The 22,422-nt window shown below is 34.1% G+C and overlaps 1 protein-coding gene across 2 annotated transcripts in view; it reads right to left on the bottom strand.

The window, feature by feature from the left end:
- Window positions 1–18,583, bottom strand: part of LOC149064670 (teneurin-m-like) — a 264,163-nt gene extending 245,580 nt beyond the window's left edge. For both annotated transcript variants that reach the window (XM_089254773.1, XM_089254774.1), the window contains exon 1: window positions 18,079–18,583. The gene's annotated coding sequence lies outside the window, so the exon portion shown is untranslated. The remainder of the gene's footprint in view (window positions 1–18,078) is intronic.
- Between the last annotated feature and the right edge of the window lie 3,839 nt (window positions 18,584–22,422).

Raw genomic sequence — 22,422 nt, 5'->3', positions numbered from 1 at the left:
TCGTAGTAAATAAATGACAAAAGGAGAAGATTTTTATGTGTTTTTGTACCGAAGTCCAAAGATCAGACATAAGCAATTCGCTTCCTTTTTTGCTTCGGAAACAGCACAGAAGACTCCGGGGTTTTTTCTTTTCCTACCGTGTACATATATATATATATATATAAAACCTGAATTCTGAATTCGAAAGAATTCCAAATATACTGTGTGTATGTTCCGTACGTAATCTGATTTTCTAGCTTCGGTTTTTAGAAGTATGTCTTGTGTTATTAGATCGAGTGTTCAAACACGTGCACTTTCCTCCTGGAAGTTTCTGAATTATGAAATATTGAAAAAGCAAAAGACTCTCCACCCGTCAGAGAAAATATTTTATTTTCTTGGGACTACATCCTGATATAATGCGATATTTTGTGTATTTATTCTAGAAATCAAATATCTCGAAAAATTTCCAGAATTTCTATTGATTTGAATTACTTCCGTTTCATTTAAAATTCTAAATTATTAATAATCGGAATTTAATATCTTAATGCTGAATTAGGTATGTTTACACAAACTCAACAGTTTTTTTTTTGTATTGTGATGGGGAAATTATTTTTACACGTGACTGTATGTAATCTATTAAGAGACAGGAGATTGGGTGGGATTAGTTACCCAAACTTATTCGGTACGAAATTACTTTTGCAAAACAAAAGTGTTCGAAAATTACTGATGAAGAAAGTAATTCAGCTTTGTGTAGAGATACTGAATTGGAACGAACGCTAGAACTTTATCACCTTACTTACCCCGCTGCTGAGAACTTACAGCCCAGCATCGTGGCAGAGCATCTAGTGTTGTGTTTGATTGTCAGTACCGTCCTCTATATTTGAAGTTGTGAGTTAAGTGTAATGATTCAATAGTTGTACCGTTGTAGGCCTGTGTGTGCGTGGATGCGTGCGTGATTTTAACGTGTATATGATGTCAGAATCATGTGTGGATGCATTTGAAAAGTACTGCTATCTTGAGTATTTAAGGTTTTTTACAAGCACAATTAAAACCATTATAACGAATTCAGATTCGACACTGGTGAGAACATTTTTGTGAGTAGTTTTTTTCCCATAATTAATTACATGAAACATTTCGTCCTTGATCTGCTTTTTTAACGCTCTATTTGCTGATAACATTTCCATTTTTAGAACTGATATTTCTTTGCAAAATAAAAGTTTTTTTATATATTGTCAGTTCAGTACCAACTAAGTTTGGTGACGTTTAATCCATATTGGTCTCTCACAAGGACTATGGAAGAAAAATTCTTCTATCCACCACATGTGCACATTGATATTGTTAATTCGATATTTTTTCACTCATGAATGCTGCCATCCATGTTTATTCATTATGTGTTGTCTTGAATGCATGTGTTGTCTTGTATGTATGTGTTGTCTTGTATGTATGTGTTACAGAAAATATTGTTTTTCAAATGCAGCCCATCTTGAGTATGTATCACTTATCTTGCTCATCAGGCTGTTTATCGTATCATCGTGAGTTGTAAGAATGTATCGAATTATAGTGACGTTAATAATGGTATTACTGCAGTTGAATAACAATCGTGACAGTTAGAAATTCGCCAATCGGTCCAAAAACCGGAGCCGTACTCACACCTCTCAGCGAACCAGGCAAGGAAATGTCTGGACTGACTTTCTAATGGCAGCCAATCATTCGGATTAAGCGCCCTGGGTCTCCACGTCCGGGACAGCGACTAATATTTTTCCTCGCACCACGGTCATTTTCTGCACATGGAGGATTATTAGACCGGCACCTGCAATTTATTGCCGATTCCGAACGGCAGAGATAAATATTTAGCCTTTTATTTTACTCACAGCGGGGCTGGTGCGGTAAACTCCCGATGTGGGACTCCCCAAGGTTCCGATATTTTTCTATGGTCATATTGTCGCCGCATATGTTTTCTCCTCGTCAGGAAAGTTTCTGACAAGGATGAATCGGGTATCGAACTCGCGACACCTCTAACCATCCTTTGGTACTCTAAGCGAGTATCTTATTGATTTGTGCTACAGTGTTCCCGGACCTGCTCTGAACGGCATGTATGATCACTCTGGATGTATTCTATTAAACCTATCGAAAAAGTAGTAGCGCAATTTTTCCCTCTCATTTAAGTGGTCTCTGGCTTCAATAAAAACCCCGGCTCAATACGGAAAAATATTTAAAATCAGATCAGTGATATATGCCAAAGCCAGAGTCGTGCCCAGTCTAGACATTCGCAAATATTTGCCTTCCCCGGACACAAAGTAGCAGCAACGGATAGGCTACCTACGCACTGGCCCCGCCTGTGACTGTTGGCGTTCTTAGATCAATGCGCGGCCATACTGATTGGAAAATCGGGAAGAATGGCGGAATCCTTCTTGACTTGGCCGAGAGGTACCTCCTTTGAGATAATGCTTTGACTTGGGCTGGAGGTACTTCACCACACACCAATTCCGACCATACCGCTATAGTGCAATTTACTGTCGTTAACAATTTGGATAGGAATTCAAGATGCCATCTACCGGTGGTTGCCTCAAGCTAGTTAGGGAAAATATATTGTTATCTATATACTATTCGCCTGGTTCGAACCTAGGACCTGACGGCAACCATGACGTTGGTAGACGAACACGCCACTAGGGTGAAAATTTTCGGGCTGGAGGCTGAAAAGTACAGATCGTCGTTTTCGACCAGTCTTCCAATACCTTTCAGCCTCAAACATTTCATAATCATTGCCAATGAAAGAGCGGCCGCACTACTCCCCCATAGCCAGCCTTGGAACACATAGGGCCAGGCTGGACGTCAGTGTGGCCCTAGCTTTATAGAGTTAAGAACAAATTTCGGAACGGAAATCAAACTCTCGGTCTCGATCTACCGTCAGCGAAGTACATATTTCAGCGATATTAACACGGACATGTTACGTATTTTTCGAATAAAGAAGCTTTTTCGAATAACACATAAATTGATTTGGAATTATATTTCGACCTATTCAAATGAAATGACACTATTCAATTTTATCCGAGTGATATTTTGTTAAATTTTCAAATACAATTCTACTTTATTAAATAATGCAAAATGATAATAATAAAAAGAACCAAAAGAACCAAAGAAATTCATTCCGATTTGTTAATCAAAATTTTTTTCTAGAAAAAATGAAATGATTTCATTCGCAATTTCTTATAAATATTATTTATCTCAATATTAAAATATGAAAATCCTCTGATAAGAAATTCGAATTCCTCAGGTTTATTTTTTTATTTTTGAAAAGAATAATCATTTTTTTTAGAGATATAGGAACTATTTAAAGAATGATTCCTCGGAATAATTCGGAAATATTCAGATGAAGAAAATTAAATACTCGCCAAAGCCACCTGTTCGGGACAAAATACGAGAAAAAATTTTTGCAATTTTTTTATATAATTATTTTTTCTGAAATTTTATCTTTTCCTCCCCTTTTTTTATGTGAGAGAAAAACTACTTCGAGGTGAATTCTTCTATAATTTCTTAGTATGCATTTCACACATTAAGAAATACTTTGAAAATTTTTTTTTGTTGGAAACTTTATAACCGGCAAAACAATTTTTTTTTCATATTTCTTAAAAAAAATGTAATGCAAGATGTGACGATGCTGTTCTCACAATTTTTAGAAATATTTAAAAAAAATATATAACAACATTTTTTTAGATATCGAATGATATTTTTCCCTAGAGTGTGTGTGTGTGTGTGTGATTACTACATTGTGAAATGCATCGATCACAAAATAGTTTAAATTATTTTATCACAACTTGTTTAATTAGTTAATCTTATTTATCAATGAAAATATTTGATGGCTTCTATCTTCCCATTTCTGAAACGCATAGAAATATTTTTCACAGTGTGTTCGGAAATAGTGCGTAATCTCTATGGAATAAGAATCTTTGCTCGGAGTAGATTAAGGGTGTTCATCCTCTAGAGCCCATTAGTTTTCAAGGAAAACGCAGAAAAAAAGTTAAGACGTCATATTCAGCCTAGAACCGTGTGTGTCTGATTTGAAGGCTGCCATATTATCAGATGCGACTCGAATGTTTTTTTACTAGCCAACGAAGAAGAAAATACTTAGTTTGTTGAACCCAATTCACTAGAGACAATATTTATTTTAACTTATTTACCGTGTGGACAGGTTTAATTCGCAGTTGTCACCACAGCTGTGTGTCGGATTCGTTCAGCCATCCTACGGAACATAAAAGCATCTTTTGATATTCGCGGCGGACATTTTGAGCAGTGTTTCATGGAAACAATATCAAACGCTTGCATCGCGTAAATTTTCTCTAACATTTAGTCACCTGAAGTTGGTTTACGTAACTATCCTTTACAAAGTGTTGAAGAACTGTATATGTACAATGTTGGGACTTCTCAAAAAGTTGGAACTCTTCCCTCGCAATCAGAGTGAGTGCACTAACCAATTCACCACACTGGAACTAATCCTTTCCTCTTTTATATCGTATATGTTACTGCCAAAACTAGAAGTGCGACCAATTAGTGAAGTGGCCGAAGAACCTTCGCCAGATTTCGATGTGCCGATGTAATATGATTCGGTAGGCGCCAAGTCCATTTTTTTCATCGCCAACGTGTGATAACATGGCTATATATAACAGCTGTGTTGAATTAGCTCCATGTGACAAGAGAGGAAAAAGAGAAATTTGCAAGAAAGAACCATTTATATAATAATAAATACATATAGTTTCTCTGTCAAATTTTGAAGAAAAAAAATGATTACCACATCGTTACTGTTTGACGCGTTGCCATAGCTAATGTGGACAAAATTAATTAATATGAAAAAATGCGTCAACTTGATGAGACCTCGAATCATGTCTTACGATATCTCACTTCGACCATGGATCTCTGGCCACTTCGCGAACAGGCTGGCCGAAGCCCGAAATTCAGAAATCGGACTGGTTAATTTACAGCGAAATTGGCCAATTTGCAAACTGGCAGTAACAAATATATGTCTAACGGAACCATGCAATTCGCATGACTATTAGGACCGTGAAAAAATCAGATTATATATACGTCTACAATACCTTGACTACACATTTGCATCATGACTGCCAAAGAAAGCATTTGTTGGAAATTTCACGAATGCTATATAGGAACCACTTGCATCGTCGTCGATGAAAAAATTTAAAAAAAAAAAACCCGAAAGTTTTATATGCATTTTCTTCATGATCGTTTCGGGCATGCGGTCGAAATAAAAAAAAACATGCCCGGGCATGAGATTTGTGAGCCCCGATACGTAGATGAAGTAATCAATATTACAGCTTAAAATACGAACGATTATACGTTGAAAAAAAAACAGTAATTAAAAACTGCTTTATTTAAAGAAATTTGTTGGGATTATTATACAAAAAAAATGTTTAATAGGATTAATTCTTCAAAATACATAAGTCAATCAAACTTTACTCAATAATAAAAAAATAAATAAACTAGGTTTTGAGTGAAGAAAAGTAAAGCAAGTGCTCGATGTCGATATTCTTAATCTGCCCTCTTCGTTATAACGTCCCGATTCTGATACGAGCAATCGGTTGAGCGCATATTATTGAGTGCTGAGGGGGGCATCCCTCTATGATGGATGACACTAATCTGAATGTCAATTACGTGACACAAAACGCTCTTAATGAATGATTACCCTCTTCGACCGAAACGCCCTTGCACACAGAAAGATAATTCCCGCAAGAAATGCAACTCCACTTCTCTGGGAAGAAGAAGAACAAGTAGAAGAAGCTTTCATTGGAGGTTTCTTCGCAAGAATCCCATCGAACTAATAACATCGGTCAGAGAATGAGAGTGTGATGGGTGCCCTTTTCATCAGCTTCCGTGGATTAACATTATCAAGAATGTTTTTTAAATACTCTGGAGCATTTCTTGGCTCGAACAGTGTTTCTTTTAATAAGAAGTCAAGCTCAGTTGAAAGAGTTGATGGAAGACGTGTTAAAAGGGAGATATGATAATAATAATAATAATAACTGCCCTAGAACAGAAAGCTGTTCAATATTAAATGTTTTCAAGATTATCGGGTCAGAATATACAGAATACAAAATTTAACTTGAATTTATTCTGAAATAAAAACCGTAATGGATATGGTTTAAGGATTCTAAGTCCGCTAATTCCTTATGGCGTCAATAACTGATATTGATTGCTCTTTCTCGTAAATACCATCTTAGATTGTCTTAAGAAGGAAAAGTTACGGCTTTTTAGTATGATGCGCATCTTGTAATACCAGACTTGGTGATAACACCACCGAATATTCGGAGAAACATTGTCGTTATTACAGAATTTGACGTTTTAAAAACATCTTGTTTTTTAGTAAATCGGTACGATAGGTACAAGAAACCGTCGATCCCCACCAAAAATGCAGCCAGTTATAAGTGACATTGAAAATTATTGTTTAAAAAACCGTTGGGAGGAAGTGCTACAGTATGTGCGTAGTGAATCAAAATTTACTTTTGCATACCAAATTTGGGAGATGGATGGATTTTGGAGATGGATGACGTTATATTTCATCAATATAACATAATTCATTATGTGCCTCATTCATAACAACATAATTTGTGATTTATGAAACCATCTTTTCATCTCCGATTTAAATAAAGATTACAAATTAAAATACGCTTCGTTAAATAACGGGTAAAAACATGAAACAAAGAAGTCGAGAAGGGCAAAATCATGAGGAAAATACGAAGTTGACTTGTCAATGAGCTAGTCTGGAATTCAAACATGCAACGTGTTTAGTATCGAAAGAATAACTTGCAAAAATTTCGTGAATGTGATGAACTGCAATTCTAAGAAAAACGTGTCGTTATATCCGAGGTCAGTGTGTCTCCATAGACGTTACAAGTAAGTTATGTTATATGTTCTGTTAAAATTATTCTCTATGAGAATCAGCCACAAGAATGCTAACTTATTGATATAAGCTTCGTTACAATCGATGTCGAAATAAACGAGTTTGCCTGTATAGTCTTACTTTGCTTTTCTGCAATATGATGATAATGACCGTGATGTAACAGAAAAGTGAAGATTATTTGTTATCATTTTAATAGCAATGAAACAGAATTTCTAACTACAAGGTTCTAATAAAAAAAATTTAAATTTTTGTTACATTATAGCGTTGATGAATTTTTATGTGTAGATGGTGATATTATTACACATGATTTTGGACGTATTCATAAAATTTTGAAAGGAATTACGCTGTCGTTATGAGATGTTTCTTCAAAATAATAAAAAGATTCACACACTTCTTATACTCGTGATGCATTTAGGAAAGCTTGCAGCACGTAAATTGTAATTTCTGTTGGTTCCTTTTTTGTCTTCAATTTATTTAAATAATTTATCAAAATATATTGCGTAGAAATATAAAATACGAACGTGTCGATTTGTCTATGTTTAAGATAAAATATGAGATTATTAATCGAGAATTGTCTATCTCCAGTTATCGAAACAAATTATTAATTTTCTGTTTTGTTAGGGGAAAATGACTCGAGGAAATCTTGGATTTTCTCAAAAAATAAACAACAGTGATATTATTCAAAAATGAAGAGAATCCTTAATCCAAAAATCCCATAAAATAATTTAATATAGAAATATCGTTTACTTTTACTCGGGAAAAAAATAACTTTCTAATAGTATCGGATATGAATACATTTTATAATACAAAAATCGCGATGAAGGTACTCATCAACATCCCTTGGGCTGAATAGAATCTTATCGGATCAAGTTGGAATAAGATTATGATTTTATATCATTCTATTCTATCGTATTTCAAGAGTATTCCCTTTATCTTATTGTAACTATGAACAGAAAAGTTTAAGCCTTATAAAATGTATTAAGCAACGAATTTCTCGGAATAAGTCGGCGAAATAAAACGTCAAAAGAAAATTTCAACGTTAGTGCCGGACTTTCCCCAAGATAAAATTTTAATCCCAGTAATTAACGTTTCTCCTTGATTTCCAAACACTAATATTTCTTGGAAAATGCTGGATGCAAGCTCAGGACCGATTCCAACTATTTTAATGAAATTTAATTAGAAAGGGTATTTAGATGTCACACTCTAAAATATTTATAATGGATTTCTTGGAAATCGTGATTTTTAAAGCAAAAATAAAATTAACGTGCCGAAATTATATTTATAATAACGTAAGAGAGGAGTGGAAAAGGATGAGTTAAAAAAATACCGTATTTATTGACCGAATTTCAGTGACGTTTAGATTCGACTGCTTAACATCATGGGTATCGCCTCATTAACGCTATAAATCAGGGGATCTTAACATATGGGTCACGACCCAAACTGGGATCACAGGAGCTTCCGGTGAGTCGTATAAATTCACCTACAGGCAGAGATTCTCGCGCTATGGGTTACGGCCAAAACTTGATTCGCGTGGCTTCCGAGATCGGTCGTATAAATACACTTACAGCCAGGGATTCTTGAGCTAAGGATCACGATCCAAACTTGATTCGTAGGGCCTTTGAGATGGGCTGTTCAAATCTTTTCACAGCCAAGGATTAATTAGCTATGCGTCATGACCTGAATCAAATTTGTAGGGCCCTCGAGATGTGGGTCGTACAAATCACTTTACCGCCAATGATTCTTTAGCTTCATGCACCTCAACCATATTTCCCTATCGAAAGAATTGGTAAATGCAGGAATATGCGTATTCGTGAGCCTATCGTGAATTTTTTTTTCTGTGTAATACTTGTTATAGTGCTGTTATCTGCCGTCTATTTTTCGAATTATGAGTGAAGTAAACTCAATGAATATGCGTACCGTTGAAGGTATGTTGCTCGCTGTGGCGAGAGTTTTCAACAAGAGATCGGCTCGCATTCGCGCCTCCATTTGGGAGTCACAGAAAACGAATGATCTGTAGCGTACCGACCTGAAGAAAAATATTGTGATGCGAGACTGTGTGTGTGACGTGAGACTGTTCGGTAAAAAAAGGAAATGATTATGACGTCAATCAGGCTGAGTTTTTCCTGTACTCGATTCTTTATGAATATGCTAATTTTTACAGCGTTGTTTCAAAAGTATATAAGAGGACTAATGCAGTTTTTTTTTTGCTCACTCGATTTTTATTTGTACTAGCGCTGGTCGTCTTATTCAACTAGTAATTTTAACGTTTTAGCATTTTACAACTGTTTGATGAATTTTTTATTAATCCAATTTATGTTCTTAGTTTGAATTAAAACCTTCTAATTATTATGGAGTTGTGTAGTGCTGCATTTCGCCTCAGATTCTTTAGCTATGGATCACGACCCAAACCAGATTCTTAGGTGCTTCCGATATGGGCCGTTAAAATACACTTACAGACCTGGATTCTTTAGCTATGGGTCACGACCCAAAATAGATTCGCATTGACTTCCGAGATGGGTCATACAAATCCACTTAAACCCTGGGATTCTTGAGCTATAGGTCAGGACCCAAACCTTATTCACAGCGGTCTTCTAAATGAATGGTACAAATTCACTTACAGACCATAAATGCACTTATTGCGTTACTGATTTCACTAATTTCGAAATAAATGTCCCGTAGATCGCGAAGCTGGTTGTCTTAGCTTTGGGTCACAAAAACATTAACTTTGGGCTTAAAAACATTAAGAACCTCTGCTATGAGTTGATAAATTATAAGGAATGTATTTTCAATTTATCTGATTTTTCATCACGAGACGAAAATCCTTGAACGTTTTATTATCCTTCCAAAATTCTTTTACTTATTTTACGGCAGATTCGAATTTAACTAAATATATCAGGAAATAAATTTTATTCTTGAATTTTATTTTTCCAACTGAAATCGGCGACGACTCTTTTTTTCTTCCCTTGATTTTTCTCGAATTCTGACGGTCACAGATGTCGAGAAAAATCTCGGATTTTTTTTTTTTTTTTCCTTTCATACAGTACGTACTCGTATATATTATTATTATTTCTTATTTCTTCTTTGGAACTTTCTCTCTCTTCTCTTATATCGAGTGCGTACGTAGCAGCAGATTTTGTTGAGTGTTAGAACATGTTCAACTTGAAACGTGGACATTTGATGTATCGATCGATGTTGAGGAAAATGAAGAGCTGTCGAAAATCTCAGCATCTTTACAAGAAACTCACATTTGCTCGAAATGAGAGAGCGTGTGGAAATGAAAGAAAAAAATTCACTTTTTTCCGTTTTTTTTTTTTTTTTTGCTCTTTCCACAGATGTAAAAATCTCATTAAAAAAATGCGAGTCGGGGGAACTTTCTAGGCACTTATTTCAAAGCTTACTTGTAAGTGGTAATTGTGATAAATCCGATTATTACACATAATAAATAGTTATTATGCACAATAGCTGAAGTGCGTTTGATAAATTTCCTTGAATTCCTCACTTTTACTGGCGATCATAAATAGAAACGAGGCGTCAGTTCGTAAATTTAATAAATTTCCCTAAATTCATGATTTTTACTGGTGATTATGCATATTATCCGAGCGTAGCGTCGTTAGTAACCATGATGTATCGTACCATATGATGTACCATGCATGATAATTCACACATGTGTTGAATCATTAAGTCGGGGTACAATCGTGAAATTTTTAAACATAATATCAGGGTCCGACTATTTTCATCATAGCCACTGCCAGGAACAATGCTAAATTTTATAACTTCCGATGCCGAGTTGGAAGAGTATGGAACAAATTACCACCAGATCTCGTATGTTCATCTACATATCATAGATTCTGTCACTCTCTCAACGCTTCTGATCTTTCAACATTTTTAATGTGCTATGCATTTTAGTTCATGTCGGGTTTTATTGGTGCATATATGCTTGTTTTATTTATATAACTTTTTTTTTCCATCAGTTCTATTGATTATTTCACTTTGGAATTACATGTGATGATTTTTTATTTACTTTTCTTTGTTTTTTTTAAATATATATATATATACATGTATTTTATTCTGATTTATATATTGAATTTTATTGTGTAAACATGTTTATTTTATTGTTGTTTTGTGTTCGGGGATTTTTTATTTATTTTTTTTATTTATTTTTTTTTATTGGCGTCATCTTTTATGCATTTTTCTCTTTGTATATATTCGTGTGTATGAATGTGTACTGATGTTCCCTGCCGTCTCTTTCCAATTTTATTGATTGTTTGAATAGTGCACCTGTGGAGTTAGAGCCTACTGGCCTTGCACAGGTTTGTATATAATAAATAAATAAATAAATAAATAAATAAAATACTTAGACTGTTATTAATGTTTTTTTTTCATATTTATCAAATTTACCAATTACACTAAGATATTATGTATAATCATAGATAAAAGCAATAAATTTAAATATGTATCGAATATGTACAAGCATATACATAAACACATTCAACATACACTTTTGACCTCAAGGGACATGCCTGATTTTTCTCCGCTTTCATTCAAATACATCAGTGAATATCGCTCTTTGAAACGCGAATTTTTTGTTGGTCTCAGAAGACACAGAACAACGACTTTGTTCGTATAAAAAGTTTATATTGTTTTATTTTGTCCCACACTGTATTTGCACTCTTAAACTTGGCACAGGGTGATTTCTGAACAAATTTTGAGCATTTTTTGAATTGGAACCATATCTCTACAACGAATTGTTGATGAAATAAAGGCCGAATTAGGACATACAGGAAATCCTAAATATCAGCTAGTAGAAGATACAGTGATCTACCCAATGATATCTAAAGCTGGGTACAGATTGGCTGTGCCGAACCAAAAATAAACCTGCTTATATACGTGGCTGAACACAGCGTGGGCGATTGTGACGGCAAACGAAGCCGCCACTGTGTAACTTTGCACTCAGATGAACACGATCTATCGGGCGTCAGGAAATGCATAAAAATAAATAAATAGGCTCCTTTCCTTCTCGGCCATTCTATTTGAACTATTTTTTTTATATTATTGTTATTTCGGACGAAAATAGCTTTCAGAGCACAATGACGGGCACTGGCGCTTCACACGGAACAAGCGGCTCGAACACAAAACAAATCGCTTTTGAGCACTTTTCTAGGCTAGTCTGAACCTGACTGAATGATAGAACTTCAGTCTTAGGAATACAGTTGACCGTATCGTTGACACTCCCTCCCCCAGTTTTCTCTTAAAAAAGGAAGTGTCGTGATGGAAACAATCTTCGATAATCATAACGATTATTCCATGATTCGACAATGCACAGCTACCGGTTCACTACATTTGAAGACAAGTTGGAACATACGGCTTGCATGCAGACATAAAATACGTTTCTATCGGCCAGAACACCCATAAAAACTGTAAGAAATGCTTCTGATTATGTGCAAAATGCAAGTAGCGCACACCAGGAACTTTCGATGACCTCGGCCCTTATTCCAAGAACCAATCGCCTTCCAAAAAATAATTGGGACAGGCTGTCTCTCAGACACTGCCGCAAGTTTTGCCGCGAATACATTATTTTTGCCCAGCATCACGTAATAGGCACTGGTATAATAAAATCGGTATCATTGAATTTGTCTCAAAATATCTATCAAACCATAACATTGGCTTCTATTTGCATAGCGAACGTCTCGAGATATAGCGTGAAACAATTTCGTTACGGATGTGGGCCGCGAGCATAGACTTAAGATATAAATAGACCGCGCACGCTATTCATAAAACTTGTCGAACGTGAAGAAAAGATGAGCAGCATTGTCGGGGAAAGAACAGGTTCTGCGCTATTACATTTGGCGCGTTTTCGCAGAAGCTAGGATGTTGCTGTAACGAAATTTGACTCAATTCGATCAAGTTGATGAAAACTTTCCTTCATTTTTTCAATGAATTTCACTCATTTTTATGTGAAATATTTAGGGAGTATCGGATTTGAAAAAATAAATTCTATAAAATAAATAAATATTGGAAAACGGAATTTTTTTATTTTCCATTAAGGGATAATTCTTAATAATTTCTTAACACATGGGTTTTTAAATTTTAATTGAATATATAATATTTGAAGGAAGTGAATATAAACAGTATAAATTTCATGAAATAAATTTTTTTGGCACAGTTTTTAATAGCTTTCTAAATATCTATACACACACAGGAAACAAAATATTGTATACAACAAATATATAATGTTTATGTTACTGTAAATTTGATAAATCCGTAGTGCGCGTTATCTTCAGAAATTATGCACAATAGTTGGTAAATATATGCATAATTACCAATATTTTTAGTAAGTTTGATGAATTTCGTAGCATTTATCACTTTTTACGAATGAATCGAATAATTCTCAAAATGAAGTTAGTAAGTTTGATGAATATGGAAAAAATCCATGCTGAAATATCACTTTATTTCAACAACTTCGTTCTGCCCGTATGAGATGCGTGCACTACACATATTTCGCCATAAAAATTAAATTAATAATAAATGCGAAGATAGAGAGAGATTTTTTTTCATCGGCTTAGTTCATGTTAGCTTTTGCTGTATTTATCAGCATATGCAAACATAACCGTTACGAAGAGGGGTAAAAATACTATTATTTTTAGAGGTTGTTATGCATTTTTATGCAAAACTGCAATTGTCTAGAGGGGGGGGGGAAGTTTTCCTCACATTCTATTTAAATAGAATATTTTTCATAAATTTATCCTTCTGAAAAGCATATTTTCTTCCAAGTTGAGCAAAACTCGAATGAACTCACCAGCTCGCCAAATCTTGCGGAGACGTATATTTCAATTAAAACTTCATAAAACTCACAATTTCAATCATTTATTACCAAAAATTCTATTAAAACATTTAATAATGGCTCATGACATTTGAATTTTACCAAAACTTGGAACTTTAATTGAATTAAATCCAAAATGGAGTCGTTAAAAACTGAGATTACGTCAGAAATCCATTGCATCGTCAATTTAATATTCCAATTTTTAATTTATAAGAAGGGAAATAAGCAAAAAAGTACTCCTTTGTGAAAGGATAATGTTCCTCCTTTCCTAAACCGTTCCGAACATCCGAAAGCTGCACACGTGGTGACCATTCTAATGAAAAATAAGACAGCACTTGGAGATCGTCATACGAATAGCCATAAGGAAAGCATTGCCAGCGAGATTCCCTGACCAGCCTTTCGACTGGAGTCACGTGACTCCGGATCTTTGCTTCACATTGTAACCCCTCGCGCGCACTCTATAGTATTATTACTCTGTGGCCGCGAGCCTGGTGCCCAAACCGGAAGAGGTATTCAAATCAATCTAGCATAATGGGATTTGCCTTAACGCGAGGTATACCCGCAGACATCGTAAACACTGATTGATGTATTCTGAAAACTTCTTGAGATACGAATATTTACATTATTCAGTTACTACGCAACTTTTTGCGAATGGACCCACTACTCTCAGATGATTTAAGAATGATAGGTCTATAACACACCGCATATGTTCTTTGGACCATGCCATGTTCAAACAGCTTGAAAAATTTCTTAAGTGGTTCTAAAACGAGGGGCTTTTGATTGGTTTCATTGGATCCGTGAGCTCGGATGAGAAAATTAATTTCTTGTTTTTGTACACCATTATGTGTTGCATATTATTCTGTGGGGGGGGGGGGGTGTCCATGGCGTCCATGGTCCATGGTCTTCGTCTTACTGGTGCAAACATTCCGTCTAGCTAAAAAGGTTTAAGAAACCCCTTCATCAAACCAAGATTATACGTTTCGTAAGTACGTAAATCATTGCATCCCTCAGCAAAACAATGAAGGGGGATTTTTCCCCCTCAAACACACTCTCTCTCTTCACTGGCTTCATTTTCCACAACTGGCAATTTTTCGACATATTAGCAATAATTGACAATTTTATTTGGGCACCCTTGACATCTTTTTTGGCAACGATCGACTTTTTTTCGGTGATATTAGCGCAACAATTAGCAATTTTATTTGCGTACTTTTGGCATAATTTTTGACAATAATTGGCGATTCCCTGTAATTTCCTAGGGGAAATATGTTCAGCCTATTTAAGGTATATTTTTTTAGGTCTTTTCGGCATATTCTATGTTTCTCAGGGCAAACATTAATTTTTTACGGCGCATATTCTGCCCTTTCTTTAGGTCATAAAAGTCCTAATCCTAATTATCGTACACATTCCGGCCGTGTAACAGATGACGTCGTTCACGGGATAACCCAATGCTTATTTTCATCAAATTATCAGTTTCAAAATTTCTCCAAATATATATATTTTTAGTCAATGGTAAAAATGTACTACACTTGAAAAAGTGTTTATAACTCGTTCGGCCTTATTAAAAAAAAGGAAAATCATATATAAACTGCATATATATTTAATTTACTTTTTTTACTACGGTTATCTCGAAGCAATTCATCAATTTCTTTTTCCACCGGCCATCAAAAGCTCTCGTTAAAAGTGAAAAGTTGTTGAGATTAATGGCTCTCGTAAGCGTTAATGGCAATAACAAGATTGATGGTCAGCCCGTCTTTCTCTTTTATAAGTATTAACATCATGATATCTGGTCTCGTGTAAAAGCTTCATTCAATCGTGGTTAATCTTCTCGAACAAAGATGCCGGTGTGTAGCGAAGGGAACGGTATAAATTCTGGTAATGATTGGCCGGAATCGTGCATAATAATCAGCAATAATGAGTGTTTTGGGTACTGGTGGGGGGGGGGGGGAGTGCTCTTTTCTCCCGTACCCTCAGATCAGTTTGATTGATTCTAGCTTTCCGATTCGCGTTCTTCTAGATAATTAAATGCAAAATACATCTGAAGAAGTTACGGTAATCGATACGAACTTCAAAATGTGTTTGAATGTTTTGTCTATGCCCTTTTTAAGTGCAAGGAGTAAAGAGCAAAAAGATTTAAAACTGATTTTGCGTAAATCTGAAATCAATTTATCTTCCATTTATAAAAAAAAACTTGCTTAATGTCTATTTGAAACTAATTTTATTTACGTTGATTTAACGTTTTTTTTTTTTTCTTTCAAACTGATTTGACGTTTATTTGAAAGTAATTTGACATGTATTTGTATTTTACGATTTGACGTTTATCTAAAACCAATGCGAGGCCTACTTATAATTTTAATGATTTTATGTCTATTTGAAAGTAATGTGATGCTTCTTGTATTTCGGTGCTTTTTAACGTCCATTTAATAAAATTTTAATCGTACATCAATCAATGCATTTGAGCATTAGGTTCATGGACAATAATCGATTTTCACCATTAGTAATTGCAAACTGAATTGATGTTAATTTCAAGCTAATTTGACATCTATTTCAAATAAATTTGGCGTCTATTTCGAACTGGTCTGACAGAACTGATTTAACGCTTGTTTCAAACTGTTCTGACGTCCATTCTAAACTAATGTGACATCTATTTCAATTTTTATTTTTTGACGGTCATTTCGAAAATGAATTGATGTTACATTGAAATTTGTGTCCTATTTCAAATCGATTCGACGCATATTTAATGCCAATCCGACACTTATTTGAAGCAAACTTGAGTGTGTGTGTGTGTGGAATTAATTGTTCGAAAGTGAATGCGAGTTTAATTTCAAACATTTTGTTATTCCCGATTTTTGTTTCATTAATTCAATGTGCATTCTTATTCGACAACTACGAAAAAGTTTGGTCATCCATTTTCGAGCTAACAAAGTTGATCATTTCGAATTCTCTACCGACACTATTTTAGATCTAGAAGTAAACATTTTTAAAATGTTCGAAAGTAATTGTATTACTTTCTCATATGGAATTTCACATCTGTAGATATTATCGTAAATATAAATTGTGGGATAACCAGATAGATAGTAATACATTCCTTTGCAAAAATCACTACAACGAAAAAGTCAGTATTTTTCAGATAACAATACGTCAACGCAAACACCAATCAAGTGGCGATACGTAAAGAAGTGCTATAAAGTAAAATATGAGCTTACGAAGAAAAAAACTAAAAGATTTCTCAGACCTAAAACACCTCAAACGAGGAGAAGCATGCCATGTCGATGCCTGGGATACCCGTTATTTCATCCCAATTAAATATCAAAGTCCTTCTCTCTCTCATAGCTACCCTTAAAATTCCTTTTAGCGGCCAAACACTAAATCAAATCGCAAAAAAGGAATCAAAATGAAACGTTAAAGACGTAGAAAAATTGGTATAAATACAGAATTAATTAAACAAGTTCAATTATTCCGATGCCGCTTTTTGATTCGATGCCCAGGCTTACAGTTGGCGCAACCATAAATATACTGTTTTCCCAAACCATTATAATAAAGTCACATAACGGGTGTATTAAATCGTATAATAATTTTACACAGAAGAAGTGTTTTAAAATAAATAACTGTGAAACCTCGATATAACGATACTCTGCGGACTGAGAAAAACATCGGTGTAGAGAGGTTATATCGAGAGGTAAATTATCATTAGTCGTCACCAAATTTATGCTGTTGCTGTCATCTCTCCTGAATTATCTTTGTCAGTGTACCACCATAAAATCCATTTATAAGCATTTATTTTCGAATCAAAAAATTCTAATTGATTTGTTGGACAATAAAATTTACACACACACTTTTGCGTATTACCCAGAAAGTAGCTTTACGGCAACTTCATTTACCCTTCCAAACGGTATATTGTTGAAAATACCGATTTTACTAGACATCCTCGAAAGAACAAAAACTCATGATAAATTTAATTTATTACATAGCAGTTAATTTTTTGTGCGTAATATAAAAAAAATCGTTGTAGCAGTTTCAAAATCTTAAAAAATATCGTAATAGAGAAATTTATAGTAGTAAAAGATATCGTTGTATCGAGAGTTTAAATTTACACTATAGGCAATTCCAAATAAGATCTGAAAGAAAGCATCGCTATAGAAGGATTTATCGTAGTGTAGGATGTCGCTGTATCTGGAGTAGTTTAACACTAGACTTCAGGCAATTCAAAACCAGATTTGGAGAAAAAAAATCATTTTTATAGAAGGATTTATCGTTATATTGAGTATCGCTGTAGCGAAGTTTCACTGTAAATTAAAAGTCTTCGATTTGTACATATCTATGAAATTTATTCGCATACTTCATATGAGAGAAATCAGAGAAAAATCCTTACCTCGAGGACTAAAAAAATCACTCCTCAGACTTCAATAACTGATAATTCACAGACACGAATAAAATACACGTCGACCAGTACGTATATAGTACGTAAATACAAAAATCATTCCAACACACTCCTACAGGTGTTCGTTACTCGAGGAATTCGCTCTTCCCCGAGTGTTTTTTTTTAATATCTACGTCGATGAATCCCGATAGCAGAGAGGAATACGTTTATATATAATTAATGTATCAGGAGGGTCAGTGATTTTCACACAATAAATAAATGTTGGAACTCACACGCACACACACAGTTGAAGCACACGGACCATGCTATATAGGATAAATTTCTTTTCACGGCCGATAAGATAAGGAGAGAAGAAAGAAGTGCTCACGCGCGAGAGAGGGATGAGCGACTCCAGGACATCTGTTGTCGTCTATTTGGTGGTCGTCGCTCTCCTCGCATGAGAGAGAGAGACAACAACTCGCTATTCGGGAGCAGGAATCACGAAAATACGTCCCGTTCCCGGGTTTTTCCACAATTTATGTAATAACGACCATCTGCGAAGCGGAGAGGGAAGAGCTCCGAGATTGATCAGATCGCCAACCGAGCCAAATATATCCCGCCAATTTTTTTTTTTTCCTTTGCTACAGATATCCAAATTTATACTCGGTTTCATTCTGAAATATATATATATTTTTAACATATTTTCCAAATAGTTATAAAATTATGGATTCGTCAATCCTAATGATGTTTGGAAAATTAATAGAGAAATTTAGTGAGATAGTGTATTTCACTGATAATGTTCGACTAATAATTTTACTATTAATAATTTCACTGATAATTTTAAGAGTATTATATGAAAACACATGAAATTTGGGAGAAATTGATAGAAATTTAAAACCTCATTGCAATTTGTCATAATGTATATGTTACGGTAAATGTGAGAATTCGGTGATTATGCGAGCATCGTTGGTAAATTTGATAAATGTTAAAAAAATCACTTTTTCCGGCGATTATGAGTAATATCCAAGTGCCATCAGTGAATTTGATAAATGCTCACTTTTATCGGTGATTATATACACAGTCGAATTCCGTTTTAACGAATACCAGTTTTAACGAACACTTTTCTAATCCCCCAGATAAGCTTACATAGGAACAATGCATAAACCGAGAATTCCTTTATAACGAAATTTCGTTATAACGAAGTGATTTCTCCGGTCTCTTGGAGTTCGTTATAACGGGATTCGAATGTAGTAACCAAGCGTTGTTGGTTGTAGTTATGGTTGTCAAGTGAGAGTTAATTACCGGGCAGGTAATAGAAAGGTGTGGAGAGGGGAGCAACTGCCCTGGGCGGCAAAATTTAGAGGCGATATGGAATAATTGAATTTTAAAGTTGTGGGTGCGGCAAAAATCCTAGTTACGGCCCATTACGGTTCATTATATCTGGAAACAACCGTACAATTTGTGAAATAGATGTTTGTTGCATCGATGTTTGATTGTAAAATTCGTCAATTAGGAATAAATTATGTCGGATTCCGACTATAGGAGTTTGTTATATTGAGGCCTGCTTGTATACGCACATGAACTTGTAAAAGTCCGATAAATCGAATAATTTGTCACATGAGAGTTTGTTATATTGTGCTACCATCGAATTTAGGAAATTTGTCAAATACAAGTTCGTTATATCGAAGACAGATTTCAGAGTTCATCAAATAGAAATTAATTGTACGAGTTATTTCGGCAGTGTTCAGAAAAATTCATTAAATCGAAGTTCATTATTTCCGGCACGGAATCCACTCATATTTACGGTCATCTGAATAATAAATCTTATCATGGCGATGGGGCTAATTTATTTAATTTACCAACACGAAATGTTGATTATGCATAATAACCGACAAGTGTGATGGATTTAGTACGATATATCATGCTAAACAATCACGTGTTAATCGCGTGTCAATCACATAATTACCGGTGAAAGTAATAATTCTTACCATTTAACAAATTTACCAAGAACACTCAGGTATTACGAATAGTCACCGGTAAATTGGATAAATTTGGCGAAATTCATCGAACTTCCAAAAATGACCGGTTGTTATGCATAATATAATCGTTTCATAACATTTATCGTATAACACATATAATCATTAACAATTATGCGTAATGTATATAATTTTATTAAGGGGGTGACTTCAAAAATACTTCATTCAATTGGAAATAAAATACTAAAAATTTCGTGTCAATATGTTAATTTGTTTTTTCATAATAAAATAAATAATGATTTATGGTGTAAATGTATACAAGAAAAAACGCTTTGAACGCGATTTTCTCAGATTGCAGTTTTTGAGCTCATCCGTGAGATTTAAAGAAAACTACTGCCCCAAAAATTCTGAAATTTTTCAGAAATGTTTATTCAATATGTGTTAGTAAAATGAACTTCGAACTTGAATATCAGACGTTTCGTTAGAATTTCATAAATTTCTATAGTTGGGAAAATACATAAAAATTTCAAAAATCTAAATTCGACATTTTTCTAAAAATACTTTCCGTCAGTCAATTGCTAAATCCGAGGATTGCTTTACTGACACATGTCGAATCAACATTCCTGCAAAATTTCAGAATTTTTGGGGCAGTAGTTTTTTTTAACCATGTACGGATGGTCTCGGAAACTGCAATATGAGAAAATCGCGTTCAAAGCATTTTTTTCTTGTATACGTTTACACTATAATTCATTATTTCTTTCTTTTGTTACAAAAGAACAATTTAACCGGCTAACATGAAATTTTCAGTATTTTATTTGTGATTGTAATTTTTGAACATTCGACTTCATTGGTCGTGACACTCCTTAATTTATTTTATTTAATATTCTACATATATAAATCGGTGATAAATTCCACATAGATTCATCGATTCTGTGGTGTTTGGTTAGAACATGATAACTCCAAAATCACATTTTTGAGATATAAGCTAGCGCTCTCTCTCTCTCTCTCTCTCCCCCCCCCTCTCTCCCCTCTCTCTCTCTCTCACACACACACACACACACATATTGTTATTTAAAATTCAGAAATAATGCATACACACAAATGCAAATGAAAATATCATACATCAGTATGTTGTTTAGCCGTACGCACATATTTGTGCTTTTATCTCACTTCTAATTAGTTATAATTAGCAAAACTTACTACTAGATCACAAAACAATTTTTGGGAATGTAATGTTCTGAAGAGAGAATTGTTTTTTTTTAAATAACTCTAGTACTTCCCCTTCAAACCCAAGCGTTCATTTTTTGGAATTTTCAAAATGTTTTTTTTCGTATTTCTGATACTCATGCATTAAAAAATGCATTAAGAACATAAATACAGTATTAGCAAATTTTCCTTTTTTCCTTTTTTTTTAAATTTCAATTTTTTTTATTAAAGAAATAATTTATTTCGTTCAGCGTTTTTCAACCAATGGATGCAGGGTGTATTTATCTTCACTTGCAATGTTTTTCCATAATTTTCTTGCTAAATTTTATGTAATAAATCACAATTTTCCCGGAAGCACTTTCTCCTGGAAGCCACCAAAAAAAAAAAAAAATTCTGAAAGTTCAATTTCAAGTGCTGGCTTCTGATAAAAGTTCGTATTCACCATATATTTCTAACTCAAAACTCAGACAAGCCTCCAAGTCAGGATTTAACACAATTAGGTAAAAAAAAAAGAAATATCTACATTAAGAAAAAACAACCCATGCATTTGTGACACCAAGCTCTGAAAGTGTTATATAAGAAATTAATAAATGAAATTCAGTGACTCAATATACCTCAGGGATATATAATTTTTAGTCTCTGAGAATATTATATGAAAAACAAGTTCGAGGAAAAATGTTAAAAATGGAAAATATTGCAGTTCGTTGTATCGTATAATTCATTAAATACTAAATACTCCACTCAAAGCATGGAGATCCTGAAAATAATATTGAATTTATCCGAATTTTTTCATTATAATATATACGGAAAATATCGAAGAATTGATTAAGAAAAACTTTATTAATTTATTTTATTTAATATTCTACACGCAAATAGGTGATAAATTGCACTTAAATTTATCAATCGTGAGCAGAGAATGGTTTATGAAATTTAGTGTTGTTGAAAATATATTTTTTCGAATAAATTATAGTATCGTATGACTTCCTCAACAATATTCACATATTTCTCTCCCATGATGTTTTCATTAGATGACTCTGTACTTTGATAAAACATGTTTAAAAAAAAATTCCAGCCATTAAATTTGTATCTATGGGAACGAAATATTTAATGCGAATTCACGTTGATATTACATCCATTTCAATAGAATGTTAAATGTCGAATCATATAATGGCTC

The sequence above is a fragment of the Pholcus phalangioides genome, unplaced genomic scaffold (genome assembly GCF_987345545.1).
Source record: "Pholcus phalangioides strain wild (caught in Gottingen) unplaced genomic scaffold, Ppha-v1.0 ptg000042l_1, whole genome shotgun sequence".
NCBI classification, from domain to species: domain Eukaryota; kingdom Metazoa; phylum Arthropoda; class Arachnida; order Araneae; family Pholcidae; genus Pholcus; species Pholcus phalangioides.
The sequence above is the reverse complement of the archived record's forward strand: the minus strand, read 5'-3'. Positions and strand labels throughout refer to the sequence as shown.